Source organism: Octopus bimaculoides, chromosome 7 (assembly GCF_001194135.2).
Source record: "Octopus bimaculoides isolate UCB-OBI-ISO-001 chromosome 7, ASM119413v2, whole genome shotgun sequence".
Lineage (NCBI taxonomy): Eukaryota > Metazoa > Mollusca > Cephalopoda > Octopoda > Octopodidae > Octopus > Octopus bimaculoides.
This window is the reverse complement of record NC_068987.1, coordinates 60,776,552-60,794,981: the sequence shown is the minus strand read 5'-3', so window position 1 is coordinate 60,794,981 and position 18,430 is coordinate 60,776,552. Positions and strand designations below refer to the sequence as shown.

The following is an 18,430-nucleotide window of genomic DNA, read 5'->3' as shown; positions in this document are numbered from 1 at the left end:
ATTGTATTAATGTACTGGTAATTTCTACAAACAAAAAATTTAATGCTAACCTAAATTTGAATACAACATAGATACTTTCAAAATTGAAGCATTCATAGTAGCTACTATTGTTTTTCACAAAGTCTCTAAAAACAGAAGAAATGCTGAATAGTATCATATATGAAAAGTTCACTTGTGTGTGTGTATATATATATATATATTCCTGCATAGCACAATATAAACAACATTGAAACTGTAAATTTTTTTGTTGCCTTCATTTTCAGTATTTATAAAAATTGCCAACAAGTTGGACAACACAAATAATAACGATAATAATAATAATAATACTGATGATGATAATGATAATAATAGTAATGACGATAAAAATAATAATAAAAAATTGCATTGATAAAATATTAATAAATACATCACTTGCAGTCATTTTTTGCATATAGGTGTCCTGCTGAATAAAGAGGAAGAATTAATAAAATTCTTATTTAGAAAAAAAAAAAAAACCATAACCTCAAGATTTGATTTATAATATATATATATAAAATATACAATTTACAACAAAAGAAATAAATAACGATTTCTTGCAGAGTGGTATGTGACAGCAAATTTCTAAGAGAATGATGAATGATGTCCAATCCATGACAACATGAAAAGTGGATGATGAGGTAGTTAACTGAATCATACTTAGCTAAATCACCTTTAGATTCTATGTTTACTGATTTATGTATGCAATAACTAGAAAATATGCACATGTATCCACATGTTAGCATACTGAGCAACAACTTGCAAGTAGTCATATATATATCAAGATAGATATGGCCAGCCTATGGGGTTACCCTGGATTTTATGTCCACAGAGCGCTTAGCTTTACAGTATTTCTTCAGATCCTAGGCCTATGCATCTGAAGAAATGCTCCAAAGCTAAGCACTTTATGGACATGAAACTCAGGGTATTACCATAGACTGGCCATATCTATCTTTATCTATGTACTCTACTGCTCTATAACTTAGAATAGGCTTCTTTTTCAGATTTATGATTTACTGATGATATATGTATGTGTGTATATATATATTCCTACAGAATACCTATAATATAAAGCATCAATGAAAAAAATTTGTAAAATTTTGTGCACATCATTGTTGGTTACAAATTTCCAGCAGTACCTAAGCGTTTCACTACATTTACATTGGTGAGAGTAAAAAGGGTGTATCTAGATAACTTGGGTAAAAAAAAAAAATACTACAGGGTAGATCTAAACAACCATATCTGTTATGTTAAATCAGATCTAAACAGCTATATCTGTTATGTTAAAATGTCATGAGCTGCAGTTTTTGTCCAAGAAAATTCCCTTGATAGATGTATTATGTTACCCAGCAAGTAAAGTGAGATTGCAGTTGTGGCTGATACCAGTGTCGTATAATCAGCCCATTTAAAAGTACTCTTGAATTGTCGGGCAATATGCTGTGCTTGAGAAAACCTGTTGAGGCAAGTGAAATCGTAGTCATGGCCAATGACAGTGCCACCTGACTGGCACGTAGTAAACACCTTTCAGGCATGGGTCGATGCCAGTGCCACCTGACTGGCTCCCATGCTGGTGGCTTGTAAAGAGCACCCACTACATGCTTGGAGTGGTTGGCATCCAGCTGTAGAAACCATGCCAGATCAGATTGGAGCCTGGTACTACACCCTGGCTTTCCAGTCCTCGGTCAAACCATCCAACCTGTGCCGGCATGGAAAATGGATGTTTGATGATGTATATATGAAAGCATCCTACAATCATTTAAGATCACAATCTGGACTCTATATCTATATAACATTGCCCAAACTTACCTCTTTAGGGACCGGGCATAGTTTGGGTTCAATCAGTCATAGATCCTCTATATAGCTCAAATAAAACCCATTCTAGGGTACTGCTCCCATATATGGGATAGAGTTGCTGCTATGCAAACAGATAAGAGCTACGACTCTACTCTCTGGAGTGAAGATGGGAGACGTATGCAGTGATATATGTGTGGAAGATACTGGAGGGGCTGGCATCAAACTTTGGAACTGAGAGTTATACCAGACCTCAAAGTCGATGTCACTGCAATGTGCCAAAGGTCCCAGCTGTCTCATCTAAGGTGAGTAACATGTACTGCAATAGCTTGAGATTCAAGGGCCCATGGCCTTGCCAAAACATCTGAGAGATCTCCATGGAGTTGGGGTAGATTTTTTTAAGAGACAACTTGACCTCTTCCTATCCAAAATCCCAGATGAACCAATATCAAGGCAGGAAACTCAAAAGAGGGCAGTAGTATCGAACTCATACCTTCACCAAAAGCCAATCATATAGGGTTGGCCAATTAAATGGTGATTACACTGGCTGTGCTCCAGTATGACCACAGCCTTAGGGCTGAAACATATAAAAAGAAAAACTCACATCCCCAACATAAGGCCATCTAACTGTATTTCTTATTTAGGATGGCAACCTACAAGGATTGAGGGTGGAGGTGGTAGACAAAAGTTGACATCTTTATCTTTTTAGCTATCAGATTATTTTGAATTAATCATGTATTATTTCATAGTTTTGAGATTTTGATGATGTGATTGTTTATTTTTAGAATGACATTGTCGTGTAGGAGTAAGAAGCCAAATGAAACCATTTTGAACATAAAACATAGAATATTTTGGTTGGATATGGCTAGTTCAAATGCTAAAGTGTTATTCAAATTTAGATGGCTTCCATTATTTTCAAACTTGTTCAACACTGTGATGTAAAAAGAAAAAAAAGTACTTTGGTATCTCATTAATAAAGCATCTAGACTTTGCCAAAATATGTCACATTTGATGAGAACACCTGGTATTTTGTTAGGGGAACCACTAGAACTGACTGGCAAATATTCACTCACCGATACACTAAAATAACTGGCTCACAGACTACTCTTTTCTTTGCTGCTTCTGTCACTATGATTACTTTCGAACTAGTCAGCTGCATATCCTCTCCATCTATCACCCTTGCTCTGTCTCACCACTAGACAATAACCTTCTGAAATTTTCTCATCTACATGTGCCTTTACTGCATAGATTCATGCTAAGCGTTAGCTGCACTAATCTCTTGAACCATGGAGGTGGGGACTACTGCAAAGATAATGAGCCCTGTTCCTCCTCTAGTTAATTTATAAAAATACAATAACCATAGTTCCATCATTTTTATGACAAGCTTTTCAGAAGTGGAGTGGTCAGTTACAAAAAAATTTTTTTCCTTTTTTTCTTCTTTAAAAATGGAAAGAGTGCAAAATTTGATAAAATTTTATCAAGAGCTTCACTTATCAGAGTATTATACTAAATTACTAAGTATTAAATGAAAGAAAAATAATTAGAGTAGAATTCTGCTTTCACTGGCAATAGTAATAACTTTACACACACATACATGATTATATATATATATATAATGGTTATGAGAGACTGGTATGCTAAAAGACATATTTAGATCATTAGATAATTAGTGTAATAATGGAATGAGAGAATTTGATCCAATGCATTATATACTACAAAGGAGATTCTTTGAATCCATATTTTATACTACTCTTATATATAAATATATGCTTAAATTGAACATTATTACTTTCTTTTTGTTATTTTCATTTCTGCTAAGACTAATAGAAATAATGTATTGAGTAGCAATTTATAAAATTAGGAGAAAAAAAACCCACCAAAACAAAACAAAAAATATTTTTTACATATATCATTATCTATAGTCAATCAAAATTACCAGGTATGTATTCTTAATATTGAATGATAATAAAAGATATCAATATCAGAAGATAATTAATAACACACATGTACTGATGTCCAAATTTAAAACAATTTTAGAAGTTGTACATTTAAAAGTGTAAGGTATGAAAAGAACATTTGAAATAAATGGTAAAAAAACTTAAAATATTTAAAGATCAATGAAAATTAATTAGACTGGATGGAATGAAAGAGCTTTACCAAAGAATCAATGTATATCTTATACACTTATTTTACTGCAACTAACATCGTATATTAACAGCAATATTGTTTAGTTTAATAGAATGATATGGAGTTTAAGCGTATTTTGGCTTATACATTTGTAGCTTTTATAAAGCTTGTTGATTGAAAATAAAGTATGATATTGTAAATAACTGATAGTGACAGAAATAATATTAATATCAAAAAGCAATCTTTGTAACCAACTTAATGTTGAGGTTGTGTTAGTACAGAGAATACTGCATTATTTACATTGAAAGGACTTCTGATACTTTTGATAGACAAGAATTGTCTGCTATGGCCAATGGTGGCCATATGTGAGGTCCTCTCAATGTAAATAACGTAGTACTTTGTGTTCTAACACAACCTCCAACTTAAGTTGGAAATTGCCTTATAACATAGTAAATTTGATGTTAAGACCAAAAAATGAATGATAGAGTGCAGATGTGTAATAGAATACAGCAAATCAAGTAAATTATATATATATATATATAAAATGTATCTTGCTCCTGAGAAGTGACACTTAATTTACTTTAACAATCTCATTGAACTTGTTGCAGGACACACACCTATGGCATGCACATATTATGTATGAACATGATTATTACATAAGTTATAGCTAAAGCAATCTTGAAACAGCTGTTGAGATAAGATTTTGCATAATTTTTGTTTTGTTTCCTTTTTTTCTTTATTCTGTAATTTGTATTTTGTATTCCATGTAAATATATGTCTCAAACCAACCTCTATTTATCCACCTTACTACCTCCATGATAGGTCAATAAGGATTGCTCACTTTCAATGCAGAGGTGCTGGCCTTGGATGAAGTGATTGAAGTTTAGGTTCCCATCCATTAGACCACTACTGTGTTATCAATACTAAACTTATTTTGCTTTCATCTATTTACTGTAAATATGTAAACGTGTGTGTGTGTATATATATATATATATAAAGATATATGGTGCCATGTAAAAAGCACCCAGTACACTCTGTGATGTTAGGAAGGATATCCATCTATAGAAACCATGCCAGCACAGACAATGGAGCCCGAGTCCAACCCATGCCAGCATAGAAAACAGACATTAAAAGATGATGATGATGATGTATATATCAACCAAACTATGAGGTGTGGTTATACGCCACTAATCACAATGCACTTCTTTGCATTGTTGTAGCTTTCAAATGAAGCCACTCTGCTGGATAGACATGCAGAGGATTTTATTCAAGAATACAATGCACCACTGATATGAGAATCGAAATCATCCTGTAATTGTATGTGCAAAACCCTAACCAGTAGGCTATGCATCTTCACTATCTATCTATCTATCTATCTATTTATATATATGTGTGTGTTTCTGAAGAATTGTTTATGTCATGAATTAATTACTAAAATTTTTAAAATAAAACATTTTTAGTGCCAATTTGAAACCAAAATCACCAAGAGGCTCACCAACAAAACTCAAACCAGTTATGTATTTATCTTTAGCTATGTAACGAACAAACTGGCTCAAAAACTTAGAGTAATGAAATTAAAAATAACAGAAAGGCTACTTATAGTATTTAATAGGCCAAGAAGTGACAGGTGTTTTGTAGTGTAACTGATAACATGGTTATCTGACAAGTGACAGTAAGTCAGTGGACAATGTTGACACTTTCTGCCCATCATGACCAATATTACTTTATGGTAGTATAAGAGAGAGACTTAAGACATGTGATACAAAACTTTGTGTCCTTTATATATGAGTGCTTGGTTAGTTGAGACAGATGTCATGTCTTATTTGTAATGCATTCATATTCTAGCGGAGAGAGAGAGATACCATGTCTTTTACATCTAGATGTCTACCTTGCTGTTAATGGACAAAAGCATTGCTACTGACATTTCAATACCAATACTGATAAAATACCATTCCAGCCTGGTTACTATACCACCCACCATTCTAAGAAGTGAGTAGCCACGAGGCTCCTCTTCATCAAGAAACCTGTTCTCTTCTTTCATACTTTAACTTCTCATCTCCCAGCATAAAGCCATCTTCCTCACTACTGTAGCTGCATAGTCACATCACTAGTGTTGGTGCCTCAAATAAAGCTCCCTGTATACTCTGTAAAGTGGATGGCATTAGGAAAGGCATCCAACTGTAGCAAGCATGCCAAAGTAGATACTGGTGTAATACTGGTGTATAGTGTAGATCTTAGCTCTGTCAGATCGTCAAACCATCCAACCTATGCCAGCTTGGAATATGAACATTACAAAGTCTTTTACTTTTCACTTGCTTCAGTCATTTGATTATGGTCATGCAGGAGTACCTTCTTGAAGCGTCTTTTGCTTTAGTTGAACAAACTGACATTTTTTTAAGCCTTGTACTTATTCTATTGGTCTCTTTGGCTGAACTGCAAAGTTACAGGGGATGTAAACACACCAACAATGGTTGTCAAGTGGTGATGGGGGACAAACACGGACACACACACAGGATTCTTTCAGTTTCTCTTTACCAAATCCACTTACAAGGCTTTGGTCAGCCCAAGGCTATAGCAGAAGACAGTTGCCCAAGGTGCCATGCAGTGAGACTGAACCTGGAACTATGTGGTCGGGAAGCAATCTTCTTACCAAACAACCATATTTGATGATGATGATTTTATTTTTGGGGCAGGTTTACATGTTTAGAAACCAACACACACACAGAAGTAGCTGAGAGATTAATGTACCTGACTGGCTGCTTTATTGAGTCTAGTTTCACGTTTCACTGTTCTATGTTCAAATCCTTCTCCTACCTGGTTTTGTCTTTCATTATTTTGGGTTAAGTTGGTAAAACAAAAACTAATGATGACATATGACTTTGGTTTGCCATACTGTATCCCTTTCATGCTTTGTTAAAAGTGACTCTCTACCTTGTAAAAAGAAACTTGCATATATAGAAGAACCAAAGATGAAGCCTCTATATGACTCACTGAAACTGCTAAAAATAGCAGCCAAAATCATTCTTCACAGTTTAGCATTCAGATTACTCTGTCAAATATGAAGCATATTTATTCCCATTGTTTTAAATTAAATACGCATTATTGATGATGTTATTATTTCGATGATGTGATTATTTTTAGAATGACATTGTAGGGCATGTGTAAGTAGCCAGATCTGGTTGTTTAGAATATAAAACAGGTAAGAATACTTGGGTCAGAGACAGCCTGCTTATATGCTAAAAGGTTAAATCACATCTCTGCATCTCACTCATCAATTGTCTTTCCTAAAATAAACTATAAGACACATTTGATAACGTAGAACAAGATACACTATTTCAATAAAAGGTAGGATGGTCATACTTGGAGCACCTTTAATCACAGGTCAGCTCAGTTATTGTTGACCTGGGACATAACAGTTTATATATAAACTATTACAGACACAAAGTAATATTTCAAAGAAACAACCAAAAATGAAAGAAAAAGAATTCTATATTCTTTCTGAATAAATGCACAGAAGCTTACATAACTTCATGACTTCCCTAACAAACAAATGTGTAATGTTTGTAACCCTGTTCTCCATCTAAGCAGAAAAACACACACATGCTGATAAACAAAACACACACACACACATATATGTATATATACATATACATGAAATCAGATCCCTTCAGAAAACAGCTGGAGGTTCTCTTAAGGGACTTGTAGTTGCACCACTGTGAATAAGATATTTAACATGTGTGTATGTGGTTTATATATATATATATATATATATATATATATATATATATATATGCATATACACATATATAAATATGTGGGGTGAGGGTAAGGGAGAGTGAGATGTAGGTATATGCCGATACATGTGTTCTCTTCAACCTGGTTTGTTTTCTTAATACTACATACTTCTAAAATATGTTATGTATGAGAAATTAATAAACAATGTTTTTTTTTAGTTCTTTAAATACTTTGTTGTAGGTAAAAATGTTGTAATGTGCAAATTATTTCCAGTGACAAAAAAACAAAAAAACAAACACCCCCTGAAACATGCCTGTGCTGCATTCTTGCGAAATAACATATCCCATAAAAAAAACAAAGACAGTTTTCATTTGTGTGTGTGTGTGTGTGTGTGTGTATATACAATATAACCTCCCAAATACAAAGATAATTTTAGTGTGTATATATTATGTAAGCTCCCAAAATACAAAGATAATTTTGGTGTGTATCTCTGTAACAAAACCCCGAGTGAGCATAAAGAAAAATAGATATGATTGCACTGACTGTATGAAGTTTCATGTTGTTTTAAAGAGTCATGGTGCTTTGCAAACCATGCATCTGTTTGGAAGTTATATTAAATTTCATTTGCGTTATAATTTAATTTACTTTCGTAATATGGGTTGTGTGACACCATATGTGTGTGTGTACTCATATGCAGAAACAGATAGGACTAGTAACAACTACTAGTTTAACAATAGTAATAACCAGTATAATATTGGCTTCAAATTTTGGTATGATGCTAGCAAATTCAGGGAAGGGGCTAAGTCGATTACATTACCTTAATGACTAGTATAACTACACAGTGAGACAAATACCAAAACTAGATTCCTCAGATCAATCATGGGAAAACTATGACCAGTGGAACTTTTTGAATTACATGTTAAAGAAATTATCTTGAATTTTTGTAGTAGTGTGGCTCATCTAATGATGAACCATGTCTCACAAGGCTCACTTCTCAAAAAATGATAGCCATGTCTGGCTTAGATTCTATTGTGACACTTTGGTATGTAATATAGCATTAGTAGTGACTATTAGGACTCAACTTGCTCAACATAATATAATATAATTTAGCAACTCTTATGATATAAGTATAACACAAGCAATGAAAAGCCTTAAAAGGATCAAAGGTCCTTCCCAAGCCATAGGCTCATAAGGCCAGTTTCCTGGATTCTGTGGTGTATACATATTTGCCACTGAGCAGGACACCAGTCAATCACAAGATTACTCAATTTTACCAGCTGAGTGGACTGGAGCAATGTGAAATGAAGTGTTTGGCTCAAAAACACAAAGTATTGCCAAATCCAGAAATTGAAACCATGATCTTATCAACATGGGTGCAAACTGGTATAAAATAAAATAAACATAGAAAAACAGTAGCTGTGCATGACCTTTATGTTGCATAAATATCAATATCTTAATTCAGTAGAATACAAAACTTAGAAGGGAAAAGGAATGAAATTATATGGCAACCATACATTTCTTGAGAGCTTTTACTAGTTTTAACAAAAGTGATCTGGATTCAACTAGTTGTAACTTGTGAGTGCATTTACCTCTTCAAGAGCATTAGCTAATTATTTGATGAACTGTTAATACATAAATCTCTTTTCCTATTGGTCATCCATGCATGCACTTAATTCTATCTGAAGGATTAAGTATTGCATAGATTTTGGTTGTTTATATCTGGTGGTTTGAAGTCCATCTTGGATCCAAAATGTTTGGGGGTAGAGTTGTGGTCAAGGGTAATATCACAAAGTACTTCAATCCTCCTTTCAATAACTCCCTAATCCTTAGAATAAACAGAAGAGATACTAATCTCTTCTTGGATATAACATTAGCCTATTTCTGTAGTGGACAACATTGCTAGACCTAGATCTCATACCCACATTTCTACTCATGAGCTTATCTCTTTTACTAAGACAATCATTTTACAAATAACTTTCAGAATATATGTTAAATGGTAGAACTGATAAGGCTATAAATTACTAACCCATAACTTGAGAGTTCATATCTGTTTCAGGCATTTATTTTTTCATAGCTTAGTCGGGAGTGGAAGAGTAAATACCCCATGTCTTTTTATCAGGACATTCGAAATTGGTGGTAGAAGTTATCCTCAGACCTACCCTAAATCCTTGCAATAGACTGGCTTTGCTAAAGACATCCATGGGCCAGACAGGGGTGTTAACCCTTTAACATTCAGATTACTGTACTATATTGGATGTAATGTTTATTTATTCATGTTGTTATGAATTTATCATGCATTACGTCATAGGTTCTATCATAGGGTAGGTGTGAAAGGCTGTATCTGGCCAGTTTGAACATAAAACATATAGAATTCTAATTAATTAATTGAAATAAAAAGACAGTGTATTTCAACAGGAATGTAGCTACAGAAGTGCTAAACCTTATTAAATATTTATTGTACCATTTGTAAAAGGAATTAATTTAACACTTTAACATTCAGATTACATAGTCAAATGCAAAGCTTATCACACTGTTTTGAATTAATCATGTATTACCTTGTAGCTTCAAGATATTGAAGATGTGGTTATTTATTTTTAGAATAAGATTGTAGGGTAGGTGTGAAAGGCTGTAGCTGGCCAGTTTGAACATATAACATGTGGAATGTTTGGGTTGGAAAATGGCTAGTTTAAATGCTAAATGGTTAAAGCAAATAATGGACAAAGTCTATAACCCAAAGGTTTCTTAATTCCATGATTCAGGCCCACAATTTCAGAAGAATATGATATCATATATTATGGGAATGTTACCTGTAACAGACTGGTATTCTATCTGAAGGGATGGTAGACTCATTCTCACTTGCTTAATTGCTGCTCTATCTATTTATCTTTGGTAAAACCATGTCAAATTAAGGTGTTCTGCCTAACTTTCAGGCAACAAATTTGAACTGATGATCCTTGAGCTCATAGCCATATATCTTCTCAACCATTTCACTTTTGCATGTGAATGCATGTACATACATATATATTATACAATATGACTATATCATCATCATCATCATCATCGTCGTTGTTTAACGTCCGCTTTCCATGCTAGCATGGGTTGGACGATTTGACTGAGGACTGGTGAAATCAGATGGCTACACCAGGCTCCAATCTGATTTGGCAGAGTTTCTGCAGCTGGATGCCCTTCCTAATATATGTATATATATTTATGTGTGTGAGAACATACAGACAAATATGCGTACATTCATGTGTAAATTAATGGTTGAGATTCTTATGTTTATCATTATAACTATATAAAAAAATAAATAATGATAATAAATAAATTAAAAGAATAAAAAAACTCACTGATTCAACCCACATGTCTATCAGAGAGAACATGTAGCTAATTATCCTACATTATCTATGTTCCCATTCCCATAAAATTATATATGTCTATCTGCATTGACCCTTTCGTCACTGTATTTATTTTGAGATGCTCGGTGTTTCTTTCAATTACTTTAAATATAACAAAGAGCTTAGTAAAATAACTTAGTTATCATTCAGCTAGTGTTAGGAACATAAATTGTGACAAAGGTTTGGTGGAAGATTTTAATTCAAAACTTACGAAAACAAGACATTTGTACTCAGAGCCAGAGCTGGTTTCAAATGGGTTGGTAATGAAAGGGTTAACTGAACAACCCTTGCTTGATATTTTAATTAGGTCCTGCACATAGAATACATTAACTAATTTGTCTTTTAACTTTTATTTGTCTCAGTCTTTGAACTGCAGCCATGCTGGAGTTACCACTTTGAAGGGTTTAGTCAAATGAATCATTGACTGCAGTACTTATTTTATGAGTCTGGTACTCACTTTCAGTTTCTTGCCAAACTGTCGAGTTATGGGGACATAAACAAACCAACACCGGTTGTCATGTGGTGAAGAGACATACACAAACACAAGGACATATATAAACAAATATGTCAGGTTTCCACAAAGTTTCCATCAGCTAAATTCACTTGCAAGGCATTGGTTGACCTGGGACTATAGTAGAAGACACTTGTCCAAGGTGCCATGCAGTGAGACTGAACCTGAAACCACATGGTTGCTAAGTGAACTGCTTAACCACACAATCATGTTTGCACCTAAAATGACTAACATAGCAGGATATTTTATTTTGAATGAATACTTTGGTGAAAATAAAAGGAGAAAATATGAATATATTATAAAATAATGGAGAAGATTTTTAATACAATGCAGGTATAAGGACAGCAATTCTACATGGTAGTGAGACATGGATCCTGAACGCAGAGGACATGCAAAGGTTAGAAAGGAATGAGGATAGTATGCTCTGCTGGATGTGTAATATAAGTGTATATGTTGGACATAGTTCTAGTGTATTGAGAGAGAAAACTGCACTAGTTTGGTTATGTGATGTGGATGTTGACAGCTCCATAAAGAAGTGTCAATCTCTGAAAATAGATGGAACATATGGAAGAGGAAGACATGGGATGAAGTACTGAAGGATGACCTCAGGATGCCAAAGGACTGAGATACCTGATGCCTTGCCGTACTCAAGAAGACCCATACCCCACAGCAGAAGTGTTAAGGCTGCTCTCCTTGGTAAAGAAGATTGGTCGGCAAGAGTTCTGTGCTGGTACCATGTAAAAAGCACTCATGCTGGCATCATGTAAGAGCGCTTGTTCGGTGCCACATAAAAGCACCCAGCACACACTGCAAAGTGGTTGGCATTAGGAAGGGCATCCAGCTGTAGAAACAGCCAAATCAGTCTGGAGTCTGGTGCAGCTCCCCAGCTTTTGTCAAACCATCCAAATCATGCCAGCATGGAAAATAGATACTAAATGATGATGATTAAGTGATACAGGTGTAAGTGGGTAAGTGTCTTCCACTATAGCCCCAGACTGACCAATGACTTGTGAGTAGACAGAACCTGTGCGGATTTGGTAGACAAAAACTTAAAGAAGCCTGTTGTATAAATGTATATATATGTGATGATGATATGTGTGAGTCTTTGTGTTTGACCCCACTACCACTAAAAACTGAAGACAGTCTGTTTACATCCCTATAACTCAGCATGAGACCAATATAATAAGTACCAAGCTAAAAAAAACAAACAAGCATTGGAGTCAATTTATTTGACTAAAATCCTTTAAGGAAGTGCCCTAGCATGGCCACAGTCCTAAAACTGAAACAAGTAAAGTAACAAAAGAATAAAAGAATACTCAGTCAACACTAATATGAGATGGGGAAACCACCCACATTATTATAAAACTGCAGACAAAACTTGAACCCTGTACCAATACTTTCCCAGACTCTGATTGTATGGATAAGAATGTAATTGGTTACATGTTTTTATGCATTGATAAGACAATACTTGGTAAATTTCTATTTAATTTGTGTGCATGCTTGTGTATCTGTGTTTGCAAGTGCTTGCATTATGGTGATGCTTCAATGAATAAACAAATAGAATTCATTCAAGCATGGTTGTTCCTACATCTTATAGTTTAATACGAATACAACAGCAACAGTAGATTTATTTATTGCAGGATAGGATTTGAAGCAAAGAATTTATAGGCTTAAAAATTTGGTTTTGTTACAGCACATGAATGAGATGAGCTATTTTTATTTTGTATTAATCCAAGAAATCTATTTCTACCTCTTGATATCATATTATCTATACCTGTACTCTAGCAACACTAAATTGACTAAATTCTTCCCTATAAGTTAAGATGGATCCCCAGTCACTAGGTTGGTATTGTTAGTATTACTAGGCTTTTCCATGCAAGTTATCATCATGCTAGTGTATCATTAGCACCATCAAGATATCCATTCATTACCTTCAGAAATGGATCTTAAACCTTACAAAACCAACATCTAATGTGTGTGTGTGTGTGTGTGTATATATATATATATATATATATATATATATATATATATATATATATATATAAAGAGAGATAGTGGGGTAGGAATGGTGTGTTTATCTACATCCTTTCAGAAACAGCTGTCAAGTTGAGAAATTATGTATTACAATTCTGTATATTTTACACTATGTAAATATATTTCGTTGCTATTATATTTAAACTGTCATATGTCCAAATGCATTGTTTTTTTCAATATTTATTTTTGAGAGTGGTGAGCTGGCAGAATCATTAGCATACCAGGTGAAATGCTTAGTGGTATTTCGTCTGCTGTTATGTTCTGAGTTCAAATTCTGCCAAGGTTGACTTTGCTTTCATCCTTTTGGGGTCGATTAAATAAGTAACAGTTATGTACTGGGGTTGATGTAATCGACTTAATCCCTTTGTCTGTTCTTCTTTGTCTCCTCTACGTTTAGCCCCCTGTAGGCAATAAAGAAATAAATGTATTTTTGCTAAGGTGGTGAGCTGGCAGAAACGTTAAAACACCAGGCGGAATGCATAGCAGTATTTTGTCTGTTTTTATGTTCTGCGTTCAAATTTCGCCAAGGTTGACTTTGCCTTTCATCCTTTCAGGATCAATAAATTAAGTACCAGTTGCATACTGGGGTCAATCTAATTGAATGGGACCCCCTTCCCCAAAATTTCAGGCCTTGTGCCTAGAGTAGAAAAGAATATTTATTTTTGTTTGCAATAGCCAGTTCTTTTGGTCAAACTATCGTATATTCAGCTGCTTCAGATGTCAAGATATGAAAAATTGTCAAAGTGTAGCACAATGGCTTTTCTGAAAAAGCAATGTTTTGAACTTACAACACTTTTGTGTTTATCTTTCTGAATGAATGGATGAAAGCACGAATGTATGCAAGCACGTATGTCGTTATTCAGTTTTATTTCAAGATTTCTTGCTGGTTTCTAATCAAGATTCTAGGCTGGTCTATTGGAATTTTAACATCAACAGGACATTTTTGTATGTATGTATATGTGTAAATTTGTATATTTTGTTTTATGTATGTATCCTCATGCATATAGTTGTATGTCTATACGTGGTCATATCTACTCAAATGATAAACTTCTGGAAAGTTCTACAGATTGTATGTATGTATATATAAGCCTAATTGTGCTTATCTGCATCACTATCACCATATCAGATCATCTTGGATTCCTCTTATAGCCACTCTTGACACTGTGGACCCAGATCTGGATGAAGAATTCAGTTCAAATTCATTTGAGCACTACTATAAGTTTTCTATACTGAGCATTTATTTCTGGCTCTCACCTATTGTCTGTGTGTGTGTATATATATCTATCTATCTATCTATCTGTCCATATATATATAAATATATGTGCCACTGAACCTCCCCAGACACCATTATCTGGCGATGTATAAGGACATCTGATAGTCTGGGCAGTAGAGAAATAGAGTAGCTATATAGTGTTTGATTTCAGCCCCCTGAAATTGTCTCCAAATTATGAAATATAGTAATGAATTGGTTAGTAGTTTTCCTTATACTGTAAGATGAAGGAATCTATGAAAGCATACTAGATTTCATAATTTGGAGACAATTTCAGGAGGCTGAAATCAAACACTATATAGCTACTCTATTTCTCTACTGCCCAGACTATCAGATGTCCTTATACATCGCCAGTTACAACTTTTTGTCATTCTTTCTTAGATTACCTATGAAGAAAACCAAACAATACCAATGTATGTGATTCACACACACACTATCCTATATGCTTTGCAAGAATGAAGGACATACACACACACACATATAATGCACAAAACTCTCAACTATTGAGTCACTTTTGCCAATTAAATTATATATATATATATATATATATATATATATATAGGTCTCAGACCATCGATCCAGTTCTTTACCAGGTGAGTCAAGTGTATGGTGTTGATGAGCTGAAAGACAGCGAATATCAATATCAACCATTCGAGGTGAGTTGTTTTGCCTGGTCTGAAAGATTCAGTGTCGTTTAACATTTGGGTCATTTCCCAGGATGGCATCCTGCAGCAAATAAGTGTTTAAACAAAACACGTACACTATATATGTGACATTGATAATGTTGACATTACTAGCGCTGCTTTTAATTAAAATTTATATATATATATATACATGAACAAATACACACACGTGTAAATGCATTATATATATATACATATACACACAAACATATATTCATAAATATTTACACATACACACATATCCATTCAGTTATCTTCACCCACTGTTTCTGGGAGGATTATGGGGTAGCGTCCTCAGGCAACTCTCCTATAAGGTTATATCAGACGCTATCATATATATATGTCTATATATATATATATATATATATATATATATACACACACACAGTCGCTCAAATGTACATGCATGAATATATATGCACACACACATATATAAAAACATACGCACTATTTTCACTTTCCCCTTCCTTTCCTTATTCTTCACTATTACATGCCTATCCCCTCTCACTACTCCCAATCTATTTGTTACCATCAGAAAACATCACTCACGAACGAAGGGTAGACACTACCTGAAACATTAGACTTCTCTCTTCCTCATGGGAAACTAATTTACTTCATTTTTGAACTGTTTACATTAACTGCTGACACCGACCACCAATAGGTTCCTTAGATCCTACTGTTTACTAATAGCTACCCCTTTATTAAGTAGAAGTAAACTAGCTTGAAGAAGCTAAACTTACAGAAGACATAGTAATTAGTTACATATATGCATATATAGTAACTAATTTTTCATCTTTACTGCTCTTAGTTTTGACGGAATAAAACCATAGAACATAGGAAATCTGCCATACTATGAGGACAATAAGTGACAAAAATGAGTTAATCATATACTTTTCATAAGGTTTTAATTGACATGACTTTAGAACAGGGAATTTGTGTCAACCAAATCACCAAAGATTTCACCTAGTTATTTGATACAAATTCCCATATTTCAATTACAACTTTCCATCATGTCACTTTAATTTATGTTCCAAACATGAGCATAATAATGACAAAGTTATTCTTTTTGAAATTAATTGAAACAAAGGCAGAATATTTCAACAGAAATATAGTAATGAATCGGTTAGTAGTTTTCCTTATACTGTAAGATGAAGGAATCTATGAAAGCATACTAGATTTCATAATTTGGAGACAATTTCAGGGGGCTGAAATCAAACACTATATAGCTACTCTATTTCTCTACTGCCCAGACTATCAGATGTCCTTATACATCGCCAGTTACAACTTTTTGTCATTCTTTCTTTGATTGCACCTTCTCTTTCATTTAGACCAAACGTTTTGACCAAGTCATCTTTCCTTCTTTCCATTTACTCATTGTCTTGGAGGCCTTCTATTAAGTTTTTTCCAATCTGTTGGACATTACTTCATAATTATGCAAATCAAAGACTATAAAGAATGACAGCGGAGAAACAGCCGTAAATAAATAAATATCTAAAAATATAAAATCAGTAAATAAGACCTGCTTGAATCCAGGCTTTTAACTAAGTGCAGTTGGCTAGTGCATGGTTCATAGTGAGCTATCATACAGAGCTGAAGAAGTGGCAGGTTCTGTGGGGATTCAAATTAATGTGTAGTGAACGCCTGAACTTTTGATAATCCAAGTAACTAAATCCACATACATCTGTGTAATAGTTGTCAGGTGTGGGGAAAGGGCAGGACAGGACCGCAAAGGGATATCCTCAGACAACTAGAAAAGGAGAAAAAAAAAAGTATGTTGTAACAACACTTCCTCTAAATTCCTGAGTTTGTTCAAATCAATCCAATATGTGGAAAATTGTTATGAGAGAGGATAAGAAAATACTAGTTTTCGCTGAACTAAAAGGTTAAACATTTAGATGAGAGAAAAAGCCAATTGCATTAATTCACTGCGCGTGTACTGATATTTATCTTGTTAACCATGATGGAAGACAAAGTTGTTCCCATTGGAATTCACACATAATTTCCTTTTTATTCTTTTACTTGTTTCAGTCATTTGACTGTGGCCAGGCTGGAGTACTGCCTTAAAGGGTTTTAGTCAAAGAAACCGAACCCAGGACTTATTCTTTGTAAGCATAATACTTATTCTATTGAACTTTTTTGCTGAACTGCTAAGTTACAGGGACATAAACACACCAACATCGGTTGTCAAGCAATGGCAGGGGTACGAACACACACAAATACATATATACAACGGGTTTCTTTCAGTTTCCGTCTACCAAATCCACTGACAAGGCATTGGTTGGCCCAAGGTGTCACACAGTAAGACTGATCTCTGAACCATGTGATTAGGAAGTAAGTTTCTTACCACACAGCCATGGCTTTCTTTAAAAAAAAAAAAAATTAAGAAAAAGCTATCTTTTAGTTGTTTCAGTTCTTGACTTTGGCCACACTGGGGCGTTGCATTGAAGAGTTTAACCAAACAAATCGAGGCCAGTACTAATTTTTGTTTTGTTAAAGCTTGGCACTGATTCTACCTGTCTCTTTTTGCTGAATCACTAAGTTATGGAGATGTAAACAAACCAGCACCAATTGTCAAGTGGTGGGATTGGGGTGGGGGACAAACACATTACATACATATATATGTATATATATAAATAAAAATTTTTTTTTTTTTAAAGTTTCAGCTTAGAGCTGCGGCCATGTGTGTTATTCGGTTAAAATGTCTTACGTTTAAGCTGGTTCCCATGCATTTCCCTGAAGAGAAGATTACATTCTTATCAACATCACCTATTCCTATGGAAGGTATAATTTGTAATCTTTGAAACATATGTTGGAAATAAAAGTATGCAGTTAACATATGTGTTTTACTCCATTTACTAAACTTATACAC

At 34.2% G+C, this 18,430-nt stretch overlaps 1 protein-coding gene across 10 annotated transcripts in view; it reads right to left on the bottom strand.

Annotated features, from left to right (window-relative positions):
* The window catches only part of LOC106867691 (tumor protein p53-inducible protein 11), a 553,124-nt gene that overhangs the window by 58,207 nt on the left and 476,487 nt on the right, over positions 1–18,430 (bottom strand). The gene's annotated exons all lie outside the window — the stretch shown is intronic.